At 52.7% G+C, this 16,082-nt stretch overlaps 1 protein-coding gene across 1 annotated transcript in view; it reads left to right on the top strand.

Moving 5' to 3' along the window:
* Positions 1,007 to 16,082, top strand: part of COL22A1 (collagen type XXII alpha 1 chain) — a 244,154-nt gene continuing 229,078 nt past the window's right edge. The window contains exon 1 of the mRNA XM_021088863.1: positions 1,007 to 1,457. The gene's annotated coding sequence lies outside the window, so the exon portion shown is untranslated. The remainder of the gene's footprint in view (positions 1,458 to 16,082) is intronic.

Here is a 16,082-nt window from a genome sequence, read left to right on the forward strand (position 1 = left end):
TACCCACGCAAGGAATGCACTGCCACAGTGGCAGCGGGAAATGAGGAGGAAAGGAAGGGGCTGGGTTGCTGAGAAATCCCTGAGTCACAGATGAGCCCCATACTGTCTGTTTATTAAATCCCTGCAGCCAAATAAAGACGCCCCAGAGTCAGGAGCCTGACTGGGAGGGGAGCTGGGTGGGAGAGGTCATACAAATTAAGCCATGTTCTCATCTAGTTCAAAATACCCAGGCCCAGCCCATTTTTAGGAACAGAGGGTCAGCAAGCCAAAGGAGAAGAGCCCTCAGGCCAGCACCTGCTGACTCTCTGCTGCTAGAGGCTGGGAAGCCCTTTAGGAAGAAAGGTGTTCTCATCAGATCCACCTAGGCCCCCACCCTTGCTCGGCGCTCCGCTGGGGGGCACCTGGCAGGTGACAATGGCTCTCTCTGAACTTTCGCAGTTTTCATCTCAAAATGAGAATGTCAACCCGCCCCTCCCCCGGGGAGGTCCTGACCGCCAGTACAGCGGCCACCTGCAGGAGGAGGCAGGTAGAGGCTGGGGTGGAGTGGGACGCAGTGTCAGACAGGCGCAGAGTTCCGCCCCGTCCCCCTGCCCCCCAAACTTGCCAAACTTGCGCAGCTGCTGCCTAGTGAGGGGGCTATTTCAGACCGGACGGTAAAAGGGACCAAAATATCCAGTGAAGCCTATAATTGGACTGCGAGCTCTCAGGCCCTGTGCGGGGCTTCCTAGGGCCTCCGCTTCATTGCCTGGAGCCCGACACTGTCCCTGCCCCCATGCCCAGGCAACTACCCGCGTCGTGTTCGGGTAGGGACACACCCTTGCCCTCTCCGCTTTCTTCCGGGGACCTCCCGCCCCACCTCGGCCCCTCCCGCTCCAGGAGACTGTGTGTCTCCTTCTCGGCTCGAGCCCCGCCCCTCCTCGCCCCGCCCCTCCTCGCCCCGCCCCTCCTCGCCCCGCCCCGCCCACGCCGCCGCGGCCCCCGCCCACCTCCCGGCTCCGCCCCCCGAGCTCTGGGCTGGGGATCCCACCGCTAGGGCCACTTCGCCCCTGGGGGGACGGAGCAGCTTTGTTCTTGGGCAGCAGCTGGACTGGCTGCCGCTGCTGCATTTCTCCCCAGGGCAGTATCTCCCTTTGCCCTATTTTTCTGTTTCTCACACACTTTCTGTTTTATTCTCTAAGTTCCAAGCCTTACCTATTTACTGCATTTATTTAGTTCTTGGTTTGAAAACTAGCTCTCTCTCTCCGGACCCCTGGCCTGTGGGAGGCCCCCTAGACCCATTACAAGTCTTTTCTAGAGAGTCAGCTGGTTAGATTTGGGGGAGGGTGGGTAGGGTCGCTGGCAGGTGACCCCCAGGAGGGGGCTGCCTGGGGCTGGCCTCTTCTCCAGCCACCGCTTCCTGTGGACCCGCCCTGGACTGGAACCCCAGCTGACATCCCTTTGAGCTTCTCCCCTTCGAGGTAAGGCCGGCTTCTGTTCTGCGCCGGGGGGGCTGCTGGAGGTCACAGCCCCCCACCCCCCATCTGCCCCTGACCTGGAGTGAAGAGTGGAGGGCAGGGGCAGGAGCCCTTCTCTAACGTGGGTTGTTTCCTTCTGGAGCCTGAACACACTGAGCTCTTCAGGGAGTGACCTCAGTCCTGAGAGGTGGGTCCACTCTGCCCCGAGCTTCGGAGGAGCATGGAGCAAAGTCCCGAGCAAGCACCTGTTTGATTCCCCTCAAGCAGCCCCAGGAGACGGGGACCGCAGGGATGAGGGCAGCATGTCAGATGCCCACTTGTTTCTGCTTTGAGAGTTGCTGAGATATCCCAGCTTCTTTCGGCTTTCCGGTAACAAATTTGGAGTAAGAGCCAGAAAGATTTAAAAAAAAAAAAAAAAAGCCAGAAAAAGCCCAAACCCCAAAATAAGAAGGGTGAAGTAGGGCAGGATGACTTCCCTTCGGTTTTGCATTTCTTGTCCAGGATCTTTGCATGTGGGTCTAAGTTTACATCTCTCTCCTATCTGAACTGTACATCCTGCCTCCCCGCTTTCTCTGGCCCAGGAAGGTGCTTCTGTCCTTTTTCTGGAGCGCAGCCCTCTACAGCCAACCATGGTGGTTCACCAGGTTATAAATGTAACTGGAAGTAGTTGTGCCATTGGAAAATGTGCCCTTCTGTCTCCCTGCTCAAGTCCAGACTCAGAGATGACAGACAGGGGACATGCTTATCCGGCATCTCCTGAAGGAGGCAGCCCCCCTACTCCTGTCCTGGGGCTCCTGCCTGGTCCCCCTCCCCAGAGCTTCATTCTGATACTTGTCACCTTCCAGAACCCTGTGTGGCACCCCTGTCCCCACACAAGCCATTCCAGTCCCCATCTGTCTGTCTCTCCTGAGGATGTACACCAGGCAAGTTCCTAGAAATCCAGACTTGTGCTGTGAGAGCCCCTCCCCCACGTCCCCCCCAACACCCGATGGACCAGATCTTCAGAGCTGCTCTAGTGTAGTTCGCTGAGCTGGTCCAGGAAAGTTCTCAGCTCCAGGGCTCCAGGTTGCTAGGGGCCTGCTGAGTAGGATGGAACTGGCTCAGCAGGTGCAGGTGAAGGCCAGGGGCTTTGCTGTCTTGCCTTCCAGTCCTAACTCTGCTACTTTCTCTGGCTGCCCTGAGCTCGGGGACTGTGCCCGGTGACTCTCTTTCCTCAGCTGCCTTCTGGGGACGGTAAAGGGAGACAGACGAGCTCTGTGTGTGCCTGTGCCTGGGAGGTGTGTCTTCGCTTGCTTCTGCTTCACAGACCCAGGAGGGGGTCGCATCAGGGTTGTGGGAGGAAGCGCCCCCACCCCATCCTAGATTTCCTTGTCACTCTGCTCCCCAGGGGCCAGCTGCGTGACTTTGGGAAATTACCACCTTGTGGTTTTAAGGCAAAGACACTGGAAGAGAAGGGGATTTCCTTTCCTGGGGAGCCAGGAGTGACTCTGGGGATCCATGTGGCCTTTAAAATGTTCCGAGCAGAAATCTGTTTGTAACTGGTTTTTTCCTGAGGCTTCATCAACGTTTTATCAGATTCTCAAAACTTGGTTTGTCTTTTGGGGTTTTTTTTTTTTTGCATCTGCGAAAATGGTTAAGTAAGTGGCTCACAGCCTCATCCCGCCCGTGGGCAGTTTTAGTGCTTCAGAGGTTATTTCACATGTGTTTTAATTATTTGCCGACATGAACGTTCAGGAGATTTCATGTACACATCTTAATCTCTGGCTTCTCTTGAAAAATGAGAAGATGGGATAACGTTTGGCTTCTGTCCCAGCGAGGCCATCAGAGTAGCCGCCTGCTTCAGGCTGGCCTGGTGCCCTCCGGTCAGCCAGGGTCTGCGTCCCTGGCAGGGAGTTCTGGACCGCACGATTGGGGTTACCTGTCTCCCTCAGATTGCACTCTAAGAGGGGTGCAGAGAAGCAGGGTGTCCTGGGAGCAGAGCTGTGGCTCACGGGGAAGATGAGCGCGGCCCATCCCGCAGGGTGGAGGAGAGAGGCGAGTGGCCGCGGGGAGTCTGGAGGAGCGCCCGGAGGAGAGGCGGCCGCTCTGCTGTCTTGGTCCCCAGACGGGGAAGCAGGAGGATTTCCCTGGCCACTGGATCCCAGTGCAGTGCAGAGCAGTGTAGAGACAGGAGGGATCCCCCAGATCCACTCATCTGGGATCCCAACAGAGGATGGACGGCCGTTGCTTGGGGTAGGGGGTATAGGTTCAAGGGCAGGGGCAGGGGTAGAAGCTGATCTGAACCTTGCCAGTCTTCTCCCAGCGTGACATCCTGCGCTTCCTAAGTGCTTTCCTTCCAGCCCTAAAATGCTGCTGCTCCCCCAGGCCCCCCATCTCTTCCTTCAATGCTGCTGCTGATGACGTAGAGGCCAACACAGGTTGTGTGGTCACTGTGGGTCAGGACCACAAACTCTGCGTGGGCCATTCCCATCCAGGAACAGGGAGCCGGACGGTGAGAGAGTCTGAGCGACTCACCTGAGGACAGGTAGAGGGAATACAAGAGTCAGGATTCAGAGTCACATGGGGGGATCCGAGCCCTAAGCCCTTGTCGCATCGACAAAGGCCTTTTCCTCAACTTGGGAAACTTCCCCTTGAAAGAGCCCGTAATTACCCATGGAGGCCAGCAGGCCAGCCAGGAGAACCAGAGTGAGAAAGGCCCACGGGGAGTTTTTAGGGTGGGAAGTGTCCCTGGCAATGTTTTAGCCAGTCCTTCTACTCAAGAATTGAAGCCATGGCAGGTTGCCTGACAAAAATCACTTTCATTTTTATGCTTTTTATTCAATAAAAGTAAAAATAGTTTTATTCATAAAATAACAACAAAAATCAGGGAAGAGGGATCTGGTGAGTTGGGAAAAGTACAATTCCCCCATTTTACAGATGAGGAAACAGAGTTTCTAGGAGAAAGTCAGTAACTTGCCTGCGTGTATTTAGAGACGGAGGTGGGTCTCAAACCCAGGGCTCCCGAGAGGTGTCTGGGCAGAGAGGAGTCGGCCCTTTGGTCTTCCCACCCAGGACTCAGCAGTGTGTGTGCATGTGTGCACGCGCGTGTACCGGCGTGTGTGTCGGGGGTGGGTGGGCGTCCGAGATGACCAGGCCAAGGCCAGGCAGCCACGTGGACCTCTCCTCCCTATAGCACCTTGCCTGGGGCCAGCCCAGGGCTTGTGGATCAGTGACGTTGTGAACCAATGCCCACAGGAAGGCAGCGTTGAATGAATGGATGAGTGATGTGCCAGGACCACTTCTCAGCTGTATTATTTAGCAAAATCACTTTCTCTGCGGCTTTAGGAAGTGCCATTTTGTTCTATTGCTTCTTAGACTCCCTTCACCGGGGGAAGGCGGCGATGCTCCGGGTCCCCGCTTGCTGCCTCAGCGAGCCCCTTTCTGCACGTGACCTCCACCCCTCTGCCGTGCTGTCCCACAGGCTGCTCCCAAGGAATAGGGTTTCTGGGTCCAGGGCTCACCATGAATGGCTCTCAGGAGGTTTGAGGACTGAGCACTCGTGAGAGGCTGAAAGCCGGGCAGGCCTGTGGCCCGAACAAAGGGAGGTCTTGGCAGAGACCCAGGGAATGTGTGCAGGGTGGACTCGCCGGGCCGCTGTGGTCGAGGACATTGTCAGACTCCTCCAGTGACAAACTCCATCTGATGGTTAAGTTCCCTCCTGCTGTCCGCTTGCCTGAGCTTGTATACTCCCAGTTACTGGAGGCTCACTACTTCTAGCTAATCTGCCTATGTTCCAGGAGAGAGGAGAGTATTCTTTTAATATTTATTTATTTATTTTAATTTTAAGGGCCACACCCGGGCATATGGAAGTTCCCAGGCTAGGGGTTGAATTGGCTGTAGCCGCTGGCCTACACCACAGCCACAGCAACATGGGATCTGAGCCGTGTCTGCGACCTACACTGCAGCTCACAGCAACACTGGATCCTTAACCCACTGAGCGAGGCCAGGGATCAAACCCACAACCTCATGGATACTAGTTGGGTTTGTTTCTGCCAGGCCACAATGGGAACTCCTCATTTTAATTTTTAAAAATTTGGTTCATAATACACTTTTAGAAAACAAAACAAAACAATTCATAGCATCTTTTGGTTGGAACTCTCTGCAAAGAGAAGCCTTTCCTCTCAGCGCCTGTGGGACAGCCTGCTCTCCATTCCATAAAGACAAGGCAAAGCAAACTAACCTCAAGCATACATTAACCAAAATCTCACTAGAAAATAAAACAGCACTGGCATTCCCGATGTGGTACGGCAGGTTCATGATCCGGCTTGACTCTGTGGAGGCGCTGGTTCAGTCCCCGGCCTGGTGAAGTGGATTAAGGATCTGGTGTTGCTGCAGCTGTGGCATAGGTCCCAGCTCTGGCTCCGATTTGATCCCGGCCTGGGAACTTCCGTATGCCAAGGGTGCCGCCAGAAAAGAGAAAAAAATAAAATAAAACATAACTGCAAGCTTCTTTGTAAGGATGGATTCAGTGACTACACAAAGTTTTGAAAAATAATCATTCCTTTTCTGGGCTCTTTGGTCTGAAGGCTGTAAGATGCCCATCACGGTCCCTTGCCTGGTGTCCTTATCCAGCGACTGAGTCATACTTGTCCCAGCACTGCCCACCTCCGGGGACAGGGGAATCACCACCTCCCATGGGGCTCCGAGGTGCATGGCTGGCCACCTGGTTAAAACGAAAGCCCACTCCCTGCCACTCCCATCTGCCAGCCCTTATTTTATGTTTTTGGAGATACTTAGAATAATTTAAATCTTCTTTCCCTTGACATTTTTTTTTTTTTTTTTTTTTTTTGGCTGTGCCCTCGGCATGTGGAAGTTCTGGGGCCAGGGATCAAACCTGCCCCACAGCAGTGACAACACCAGATCCTTTACTGGCTGAGCCACCAGGGAACTCTTTCCATGACACTTTTTGAGCTCTATAAAAAGAAAGCAAATGTGGAGTTCCAGTTGTGGCTCAGCAGAAATGAAACCAACTAGTATCCATGAGGATGCAAGTTCGATCCCAGCCTCCATCAGTGGGTTAAGGAGCTGGCGTCGCCATGAGCTGTGGTGTAGGTCGCAGATGCGGCCCAGATCTAGCGTTGCTGTGGCTGTGCTGTAGGCCGGCAGCTGTAGCTCCAATTCGACCCCTAGCCTGGGACCTTCCATATGCCATGGGTTCGGCCCTAAAAAGAAAAAAAAAAAAAGAATGCAACCCTGAGTCTGAGGTTGGATGGCAGTTGGTGCCAGGCTGTATGCTACACATTCTCACATCATTTACTCTGTGAATCAGCTATGTTGCCATCCCCGTACAGATGGACAGACTGAGGCTGATGCACATTTAATCCCACAACTAGTAAGCAGCAGAGCTGGGATCCAAACCCATGACTCAGTGCAAAGCCCCTGCCCTGAACCAAAGCGTATACCTTAAGCATATAAGGTACATGTACAGAATTCATCTGAAGATGCAAATATGCCATTTGGAAAATCGTTTATTTCCTTTTAAAAAATAGTTCTTGGAGTGCCTGTCATGGCTCAGCAGGAACAAACCGAACTAGTATCCATGAGGACTCGGGTTCCATCCCTGGCCTCACTCAGCGGGTTAAGGATCTGGTGTTGCTGTGGCTGTGGTGTAGGCTGGCAGCTATAGCTCCATTTCAATCCCTAGCCTGGGAACTTCCATATGCCCGAGCGTGGCCCTAAAAAGACAATAAAATAAAATAAAATAGTAAAAGAAAAATAGTTCTTATTAGAATGTTTAAATTATAAAAGTAATGAAACGTATTTTTACTTTTTTTTTTTTTTTTTTTTTTTTGTCTTTTTGCCTTTTCTAGGGCCGCTCCTGTGGCATATGGAGGTTCCCAGGCTAGGGGTCGAATTGGAGCTGCAGCCACCGGCCTACACCACAGCCACAGCAACTTGGGATCCGAGCTGTGTCTGCGACCTACACCACAGCTCATGACAACACCGGATCCTTAACCCACTGAGCAAGGCCAAGGATTGAACCCGAAACCTCATGGTTCCTAGTCGGATTCGTCAACCACTGCGCCACATCGGGAATGCCGACATATTTTCTGGCTGCCCTTGACTGGCAGCCAGGCACTGTGACGGGGACCCTCATCCTTCCAATCAGCTGGTGAGGCGGTTGTTACCGATGAGGCCCTGAGACTTGGAGAGAGACGGAGGCTGAGCTCACGTAGCCGGCCAGCGCTGGAGGCGGAAACCAAACTAGTCTCTCCGGCCCCACGGTCCATGGCTCTCCATCTATGTGATGTCTCAAATCTCTTGGGGGGGGTGGGGATCTGCTTGTGGCTTCTCATCGTCCTCCCCCAGGAAAAGGGGAGCCTCCTGGGACAGCACCTCCAAAATCAGTGTGGATGCTGCGGCACTATTTATGGGCATTGCTTCATCCCTCCAGACGCTACTCAAAATAAGTTAAACAGAAATATCTTTCTGTGTCCTCAGGACCCTGTAATCTGAGACAGTCTCTTGTGAAATGAACTGAGACAGTCTATTCAGGGTGGGGTGGGGGGAGGAAAGAAAGAAGGAAAAAAAAAATCAGGAAGCATTCAATACTGAAAATGAAAGAAACACGAATGGGGCTGTGGCAGCTCTCAGGTGTTTGGAAAGACTGATTCTCCTGCGGGGGTGGGGCTCCCGTCTGGGCCACTGTCGCTTGGCCCGGGAGGGGTTCAGGGTGGGGTGGCTGGTAGGTTTTGGAAGTCAGCCCCTGGAGGGGAGGGTGGGCAGGGTGCTTCTGGGAAAGCCTGTCTAAGTTGAGCAGCTGTCAATCAAAGATGCAACGAGAGGGGACAAGAGAGGAAGGACAGGGAGGAAGGAAGCAGGGAGGCTGCATGGCAGAGGCTGGGTGAGCTCGAGATGGAGCCGTACCTGCTGGGTCTTAAGTACAAGGCCTGCTCTGTGGTTTGCAAGTGGAAGAAGCCCAGCTCACATGGACATAGGTTTAAAAAAAGGGGGTGGGGACAGATTTATCCCCAACACAAAAGCTCTGGGTGCTTCTGGACTTCCGGGCACACTGGGCTAAGGTGCTCAAGTGCCAAGATTCGTCTTGTGTCCATCAATGGGTGGCCTCCTTCTCCATCAGGATCCCCCCACCCGCACCCCTACCCCCGTGTCATGGCACCTGGCCTTCAACGTCTCCAAACATAGCAGTTCTGGCAGAAATGTACGTGTCTTCCTGGCCTCTCCAGCAGAGGTCCCAGAGCTGGCCCTGATGGGCCCAGCTCAGATAATGTGCTTGTCCCTTGTCATATTCCAGCATCTTGGTCTGGTCTCGTCCTGTGCCACCTGCCACCCCACTGGCCAGGCCATGGAGTCCCCTCATGTGAACCATGTTGGTCAAGAGAAGAGGAGATGGTTTCACCAAAGCAAGAGACAGATTCTGTTGCCCACAGAAGGGAGTCTCAGAAGGCGTAGGGGACAGAGGGACCAGGCAGGGGAGACTCACTGTGGGTAGGACCTCAGAGGGGACCAGAATGGGAAGCCTGCTGCCTCGGGTCATGATAACTGCACGACCCGAGCAATGCCTTGGCCGTGGGTTTCCAGTCCACGAACGGGGACAGAGATGCTGAGCTCAGCAGACTATTGTGCGGATTCCGTAGGGACGTCCTGGGACTGCCCCTGCCGTGTGGCTGACGCTGGGCGAGCCTTAAGTGAATTCACGTTTCTCTCCGTTCCGATTGGAGGGGCCATCCTCCTCGAGGGGATGAGCGGAAGGGACATTTGTTACGTTACTTTCTTGTCCCTGAACAAATCTTAACCAAATCACATAGCTTTTTGTTCCCTTTCAGGTGCTGCAAGGGCTGTGGCAGTTAGTTCTAGTATCAGAGTTTAATCCTATCATCGCAGTAAAGCTCTCTCTGCCCTGCCAAGTCACTGCCGATGCTAAACCCTGGTCCCGAGGGTCCTGGGTGGGGGAGGGGGTAGTGAGCGGGCTCTTTCCTTCCTTCTTCCGGTTTCTCTGGGGGGCTGGAGTGAGGGTGAAAGGGGGAGGTCAGGGGGTGGTGGCTAGTACCTCAGTGGCTGCAGGGTGGTCCTCTCCTGGCTGTCCTTACCACCCATACTTTGCTGTGTTCCAGGCACCCAAGTGGTGGTTCTCTCACGTAGCTTCCTGAACTTGGGGTCCCCCAGCCTGGGAGGTCTTTCTCTACCCCTTCTGCTTCTGCTCCGGCGACGCCCTCTTGTGGCTGCTTACGACTGGAGTCTCCTTGTGCACGCTGCTGTCTTGGTTAGGTACCAGCCCCATAACCCAAAGCCACCTTGCTTGTGTGATCTTTATTTGACTCACGGGAAGCTCGCTCATCCTTGCCACCTGGCATCATGGGCATTCGGGCGGCCCCAGCTCTGCCAGCTCTCCATTCGTGTCTCCCTTGTTCTCATAGGGCCAGGCCAACATGCAAGCAGGTGACAGAGGTGAGGCCGGAGATGTGGGTACCAGCCAGTGCCTGAGGGTCTGTGAGGCGGGCTCTGAGCTCTGTCAGAGGCAGTGAGAGGTCACTGCATCCTCGATCCAAAGTTCACATTTGTGTGTCAGGAGCCTCATTTGGATCTTGTAAGGAAGTGCCAATGGTGAGGTCAGAGGCGAGAGGTCACTCCCAAGGCTGTTGGTTGCAGGAATCCCAGAGCCCAGAGAGGCCTTTGCCTCCTCACTCCATCCTGGTCCCTCTTTCTGACCAGCGGGCTCCGTCCCATCAGTCAGATCTCAGATGTCCCCAGCTCAGAGGAGACTTTACAAAGTGTAAAAATTGTTCTGGGAGTTCCCGTCGTGGCTCAGTGGTTAACGAATCTGACTGGGAACCATGAGGTTGCGGGTTGGATCCCTGGCCTTGCTCAGTGGGTGAAGGATCCGGCGTTGCCGTGAGCTGTGGTGTAGGTCACAGAGGCAGCTCGGATCCCGCATGGCTGTGGCTGTGGTGGAGGCCGGTGGCTGCAGCTCTGATTGGACACCTAGCCTGGGAACCTCCATATGCCATGGGTGCGGCCCTAAAAAAAAGAAAAAAATTGTCCTGCTCACAACTCCTTTTATCACATAACCCTGTTGTGTTCAAATCACTGACTACTCTCAGAAACCACATGGCTCTATTTGTTTCCTGGTTTGGTTTTTCTCTTCTCTCCCTAGAAAGGAAGTTCCCAGGAGGCGGGGCATTGTTATACCCAGTGATTAAAACAACGCCTGGCATCCAGTCTGTGCATTAATCAGTGACCTCACAGGCCGAGCGGAAGAATGGGGCAGTGGGCGATGGCTCCCGGAGTGGGACGTGCCTTTCGAGTCCTTTGGGGGCCAGTTTAAGAAATTGCCTTTGTTTTAAGAATAGACAGATATGGCTTGAGTTTCATGGCAAATGGCAGAGGCACACAGCTGGCATCTGGCCTCTTCTAAGGGAAAAAAAAGAACGGATAGGAAATATCTTTGAATTCCGCAGCATGAGGAAGGAGGTCAGGAAAACACATCTATCACTCTATTTCCATCTCCTTCCATCACGTTAATCCTGCATTTTGGCAGCGTTAAGGCTTAAGCGGATTCCATTGAAATCTGGCGTCGTGTGAACGGCGAGGGTGTCAGGGCTGCGAGGATGTTCTTGCTGGTTGTTAGGACCAGAGGCTCCTCCTGGCCTCAGTTCTATCCTTTCCCTTTTCTGCAAGACACCCTAACAAGTACTTCCACTCTATGGGGTGGGGGGGGAGGGAACCTGTCCTCTGTGGCTAAGTTGAGAGGACGCAGGATTTAGGATGATGGTAGCCTGGAAATAAATTCCAGTTCTGCAGCTTCCTGGCTATACGATCTGGGACACACCTCTTCAGTTTCCTGGACTTGAGATTCCTCAGTGGTAAGAATCATTTTGTCAGCTCGTCATAAAGAGACGCAATGATTGCCGGGAAACCACAGCGTGTCTCTGATGGCCGTTTACGTCATCTGTGCCATTCCATGTTCATCCCATCTCTTACCCCGCAACCGCTTCATCAGCTGCCACTCTGCGGGTTTGGACATGTATTTTCTTCTTCTTCTTCTTCTTCTTTTTTTTTTTTTTTTTTTTTGTTTTAGTTGAATTTTTAAATTAAAGTATGGCTGACTTACAATGTTGTGCCAATATCTGCTGTACAGCAAAGTGACCCGGTCATACATATATACACAGTCCCTTTCTTATATCATCTTCCCTCATAGTCTATCCCAAGAGACTGGATACAGTTCCCTGTGCTGGACAGTAGGACCTCATTGCTTATCCATTCTAAATGGAATAGTTTGCATCTCCTAACCCCAAATGCCCCATTCATCCCACTCCCTCCCTTCCCCTTGGCAACCACAAGTCTGTTCTCCATGTCTCTGAGGCTGTTTCTATTCTGTAGATAGGTTCATTTGTGCCATATTCAAGATTCCGCATATAGGTGATATTACATGGTATTTGTCTTTCTCTTTCTGACTGACTTCACTTAGTACAAGAATCTCTAGTTGCATCCATGTTGCTGCAAATGGCATTATTTTGTTCTTTTTCAGGACTGAGTAATATTCCACTGTATATATGTACCACTTCTTCTTAACCCATTCATCCGTCGATGGACATTTTAGACATGTCTTTTCACTGCCCTAAAAAATCCTCTGTGCCTGTTCAGCCTCTCAACCCCCACACTCTTGGAAGCCATTGATCTTTTCAACTGTCTCCATAGTTTTGGCTTTTCCAGAATGTCACATAGTAGGAATCATACGGTATATAACCTTTTCATATTGGTTTCTTTCACTTAGTAATGTGCATTGAAGTTTCCTTCAAGTCTTTTCGTGGCTTGATAGCTCATTTCTTCTCACCACTGAGCACCATTTCATGGTGTGGATGGACCCCAGTTGCTTTATTGATTCACCTCCCGAAGGCCACCTTAGTTGCTTCCAAGTGTTGGCGGTTATGAACAAAGGGCCTCTAAACACCCATGTGCAGGATTTGTGTGGACATAGGTGTTCATCTCCCTTAGATAAATGCCAGGGAGGGTGACTGCTGGATCATACGGTAAGAATATGCTTAGTTTAGGGAAAATCCACCAAACTGTCCTCCAAAGTGGCTTTTCTGTTCGCGTTCTCACCAGCAATGAATGAGAGTTCCTGTTGCTCCATGCTCTCGTCAGCATTTGGCGCTGTCCGTGCTCTGGATTTTGGCCTTTCTGATGGGGGTGGGATGGTATCTCATGGTTGTTTTAATTTGCGTTTTCCTGATGACACATGATGTGGAGCATCTTTTCTTTGTATTATTTTCCATGTGTATATATCTTCGTTGGTGAGCTGTTTAAGAACATAGGCCCATTTGAAAAAAATCAGGTTGTTTGTTTTCTTATAGCTGAGTTTTAAGAGTTTATGGTATATTTTAGATAACCTTTTTTTTTTTTTTTAAGTCTTTTTAAGGCCACACCTGCAGCATGTGGAAGTTCTCAGGCTAGGGGTCAAATCAGAGCTATAGCTGCTGGCCTAACCACAGCCACAGCAACGTGGGATCTGAGCCACATCTGCCCACCTACACCATAGCTCATGGCAATGCTGGATCCTCCACCCACTGAGCGGGGCCAGGGATCAAACCCAAATCCTCATGGATACTAGTTGGATTCTTTACCACTGAGCCATGGCAGGAGCTCCTGGATAACCATTCTTTATCAGAGGTATATTTTTTGGGCCATGCCCATGACATGTGGAAGATCCCAGGCCAGGGATCGAATCCACACCACAGCAGCGATTCAAGTCTCTTCAGTGGCAACTGCCAGATCCTTAACCCACTGCGCCGCAAGGGAGCTCCATCTGATATATCTTTCGCAAATATTTTCTCCTGCTCTGCAGCTTGTCTTTTCCTTCTCTTGAAGGTTTAGTTTGCTTGTTTATTTTTAGTTAAAAATACACCACAGAGAATTCTCTACCATAAAACTCACAGGAAAACATTAGGTCAGGGGAAGAAGAACCAGAGCTACAGAAGGACTGCAGCATACGCACTCCCATGACTAAGTGGTAGTAATTGAGGGTGAAGCTGACAGTGTCTGAGGGGAAGGACTGGGCTCTCCCCTCGCCACCACCCTGGCCTGCACACTGCTTGCCCGCAGGGCTCTGTCTTCCACTCCCCCTGCTCTTTTCCAGGAGGATCTCCGGCCCCAGTTTCTCTTCTAAGCTCTAGACCCAAGTGTCCGTCTGTCTTTGACTTCACCTGCCTGTCTTCCAGGGTCTCAGGCTCGCTCAGGATGTCCTCACCCCCACCTTGCTTCCGGATGCTCTAACTGGGCATCTGGGCTTCTTTCCAGACCCTCTCCTTCCCCATCTCTCCACTTGCTGCTGGTCACCTGGTGTTACAGACTCTGCAGCTGGACCACTGCACCTGCTACAGCCTTAGGAGAGGTTATCAGCCTCTCTTTTTGGATGTTGGTCCCTCTGCGCCACCTGCCATTCGCCTAGGTCGCATCTGTGTATGCCACACCCAGGCATGACAACACGCACCGGTCTCAGGGCAGAGTTTGGCCCTTCGTTCTGGGTCCCCGCGCAAGCCCCTAGCCTGCCTTTACTAAGACTCTTTCCTCAAACTTGGACGTTTCCCTCTCCACGAGTTCCTACCTTTTGCTCCAGACTGATTTTCACCATTCCCTTCGCCCCCTCCTCTGAGTAGTGTACTTATTGCTCATCATGAATGGTCCTGGGAGGGAGGCAGCTGTTCCTAAGGAAGGCCACGCCTGGCCCCCGCCTGCCGCCACCTAGTCTCCACCCATCTTTCCAGGCTCGACTCTGGCATCACCTCCTCCAGGAGGCCGGAGTCAGGTGCTCCCTCTAGCAGAGCACTGATCAGGTGGAAATGTAAGCTGTCCTCGCTTATCTGTCTCCATCATTAGGTTGCAAGCTCTGTGGCCAAGTGTGTGATTCTCTGTGCCTGCATCCATGCATCTAGGGCAGGACTGAATTAGAGAATAAAACAAGGAACCCCCAGTACCTCTACAGGGGCCACATCAGCTGAGTTCTACGTGGCTCAGACGGATGAGTATCCCCTTGATATATTATTTTTTTCTTTTCTTTTTTGGCCGCCCTGCGGCGGATGCCATTCCCGGGCCAGGGACCAGATCTGAGCTGTAGTCGTGACCTCCACTGAAGCGGCAGCAACGCCGGATCCTTAACCCACTATGCTGGGGCTGGGATGGAACCTGCGTCCTGGTGCTGCAGAGATGCCACTGATCCTATGGCACCGCCGCGGGAGCTCCTCCCCTGTTATTGATCATGGCAATAGCGGTCAGCATTTTACTTTGTGAAGGATTATCACACCCATCACCTCATGTGACCTCCTCCGCAGATCTATGAGCTTGCGCTACTGTTCCTGTTTTATGGATGAGGAAACGAAGGATTGGCAGGTCCCTAACAGTGTATACCTGAAGACCCGCTAGGATCAGACAGTGTCCTGAACTTTTTTACATGTGGTGATGCATTTCCTTCTCCCCTTGACCTGCGACATAGGTGCTATTATCCCCACTCCGTACTCGAAAGGGCTGAGGTCCAGAGAGGTTAAGTGACTTCCCTTGGATTGCCCAGCAAGTCACAGGCAGAAATGGACTTTGACACAGGGATTCTGATGTAGAAGCTTAGATGTTGGGCCGACTGCCCTAGGAGCAGTCAACGCCTGTGACAGAGCCTGGGTACAGAAGATGCTCCGGCTCTGTCTGGTGACTGAAGAGGACTTGTTCCCGGCCCCACAGGGCAGGGGTTTGAATCCAGGAGGCAGGTCCACCAGCGCTTCCCAGGCAGTTGGGCTCTCAGGCTTCCGTAGAGACAGAGGCCACCCAGCTCCCTGTTCTCCTCTCGACCAGCAAGTGCAGCCTGCATCACAGACAGCCCAGCAGAGGCTCAGGGCTGGTTCTGTGGGAGAAGGACCCGGCTCGGGGGCCTGGACATGGCACACCACGCTTTTATGTCTCCCCCAGATTCCTGCCCAGAGCATCGCCTGTCACCCCGGTAACACATCAGCAGTGCCTCATTCTACCCCGTCTCCACCCCCAGCGGGCAGCGGCCAGACCCTCTGAAGCAGACAGAGCTCGCACTCTGCCCAGGCTGCCCTCGGAATGTGCCAGATCTCATTTTCTCCCTCTAAATTGCTTTCTGCTCAGTGTCTTTTCTCCCCCACCTCTGAGTCCCTGAATAGGAAAGGCTGGTTGCTATGGCGATGGGCTGGCCTGTGGAAGGCACTCAACTCAGTAAATTAATTGCTGGACTTTTGGAGACTAATGGCAGAGCCCTGCCTCCCAGGAACAGGGTGTGGCCTGTGTTGTCCCTGCTTGGCAGCCAAGCCCTGGAAAGAGCTAGCGAGAGGGAAGTAGAATAGTGGTTGGTACCCATGCTTGCTGGGCTAGAACCCAAGCTGGGCTGGAGTGGCTGGGAAAACAGGCTGACACAAATCTCACCAGGTGCATTTGCAGTGTACCTGATCTGTGCCAGCATCTGTGCTGCATACTTTGTCGAAGTTATTTTGTGTAACCCTCACGGCCTCCCTTATGGATTAGCGACACCTCTTCTTGTGGGGATGGAGTCTCACTGATATGGCCAAAGAGAAGAAGGATTCCATACCAGGCCTGCCTCCTCAGTGGGCATTTTGTGATGAA

Source organism: Sus scrofa, chromosome 4, assembly GCF_000003025.6.
Source record: "Sus scrofa isolate TJ Tabasco breed Duroc chromosome 4, Sscrofa11.1, whole genome shotgun sequence".
NCBI lineage: Eukaryota > Metazoa > Chordata > Mammalia > Artiodactyla > Suidae > Sus > Sus scrofa.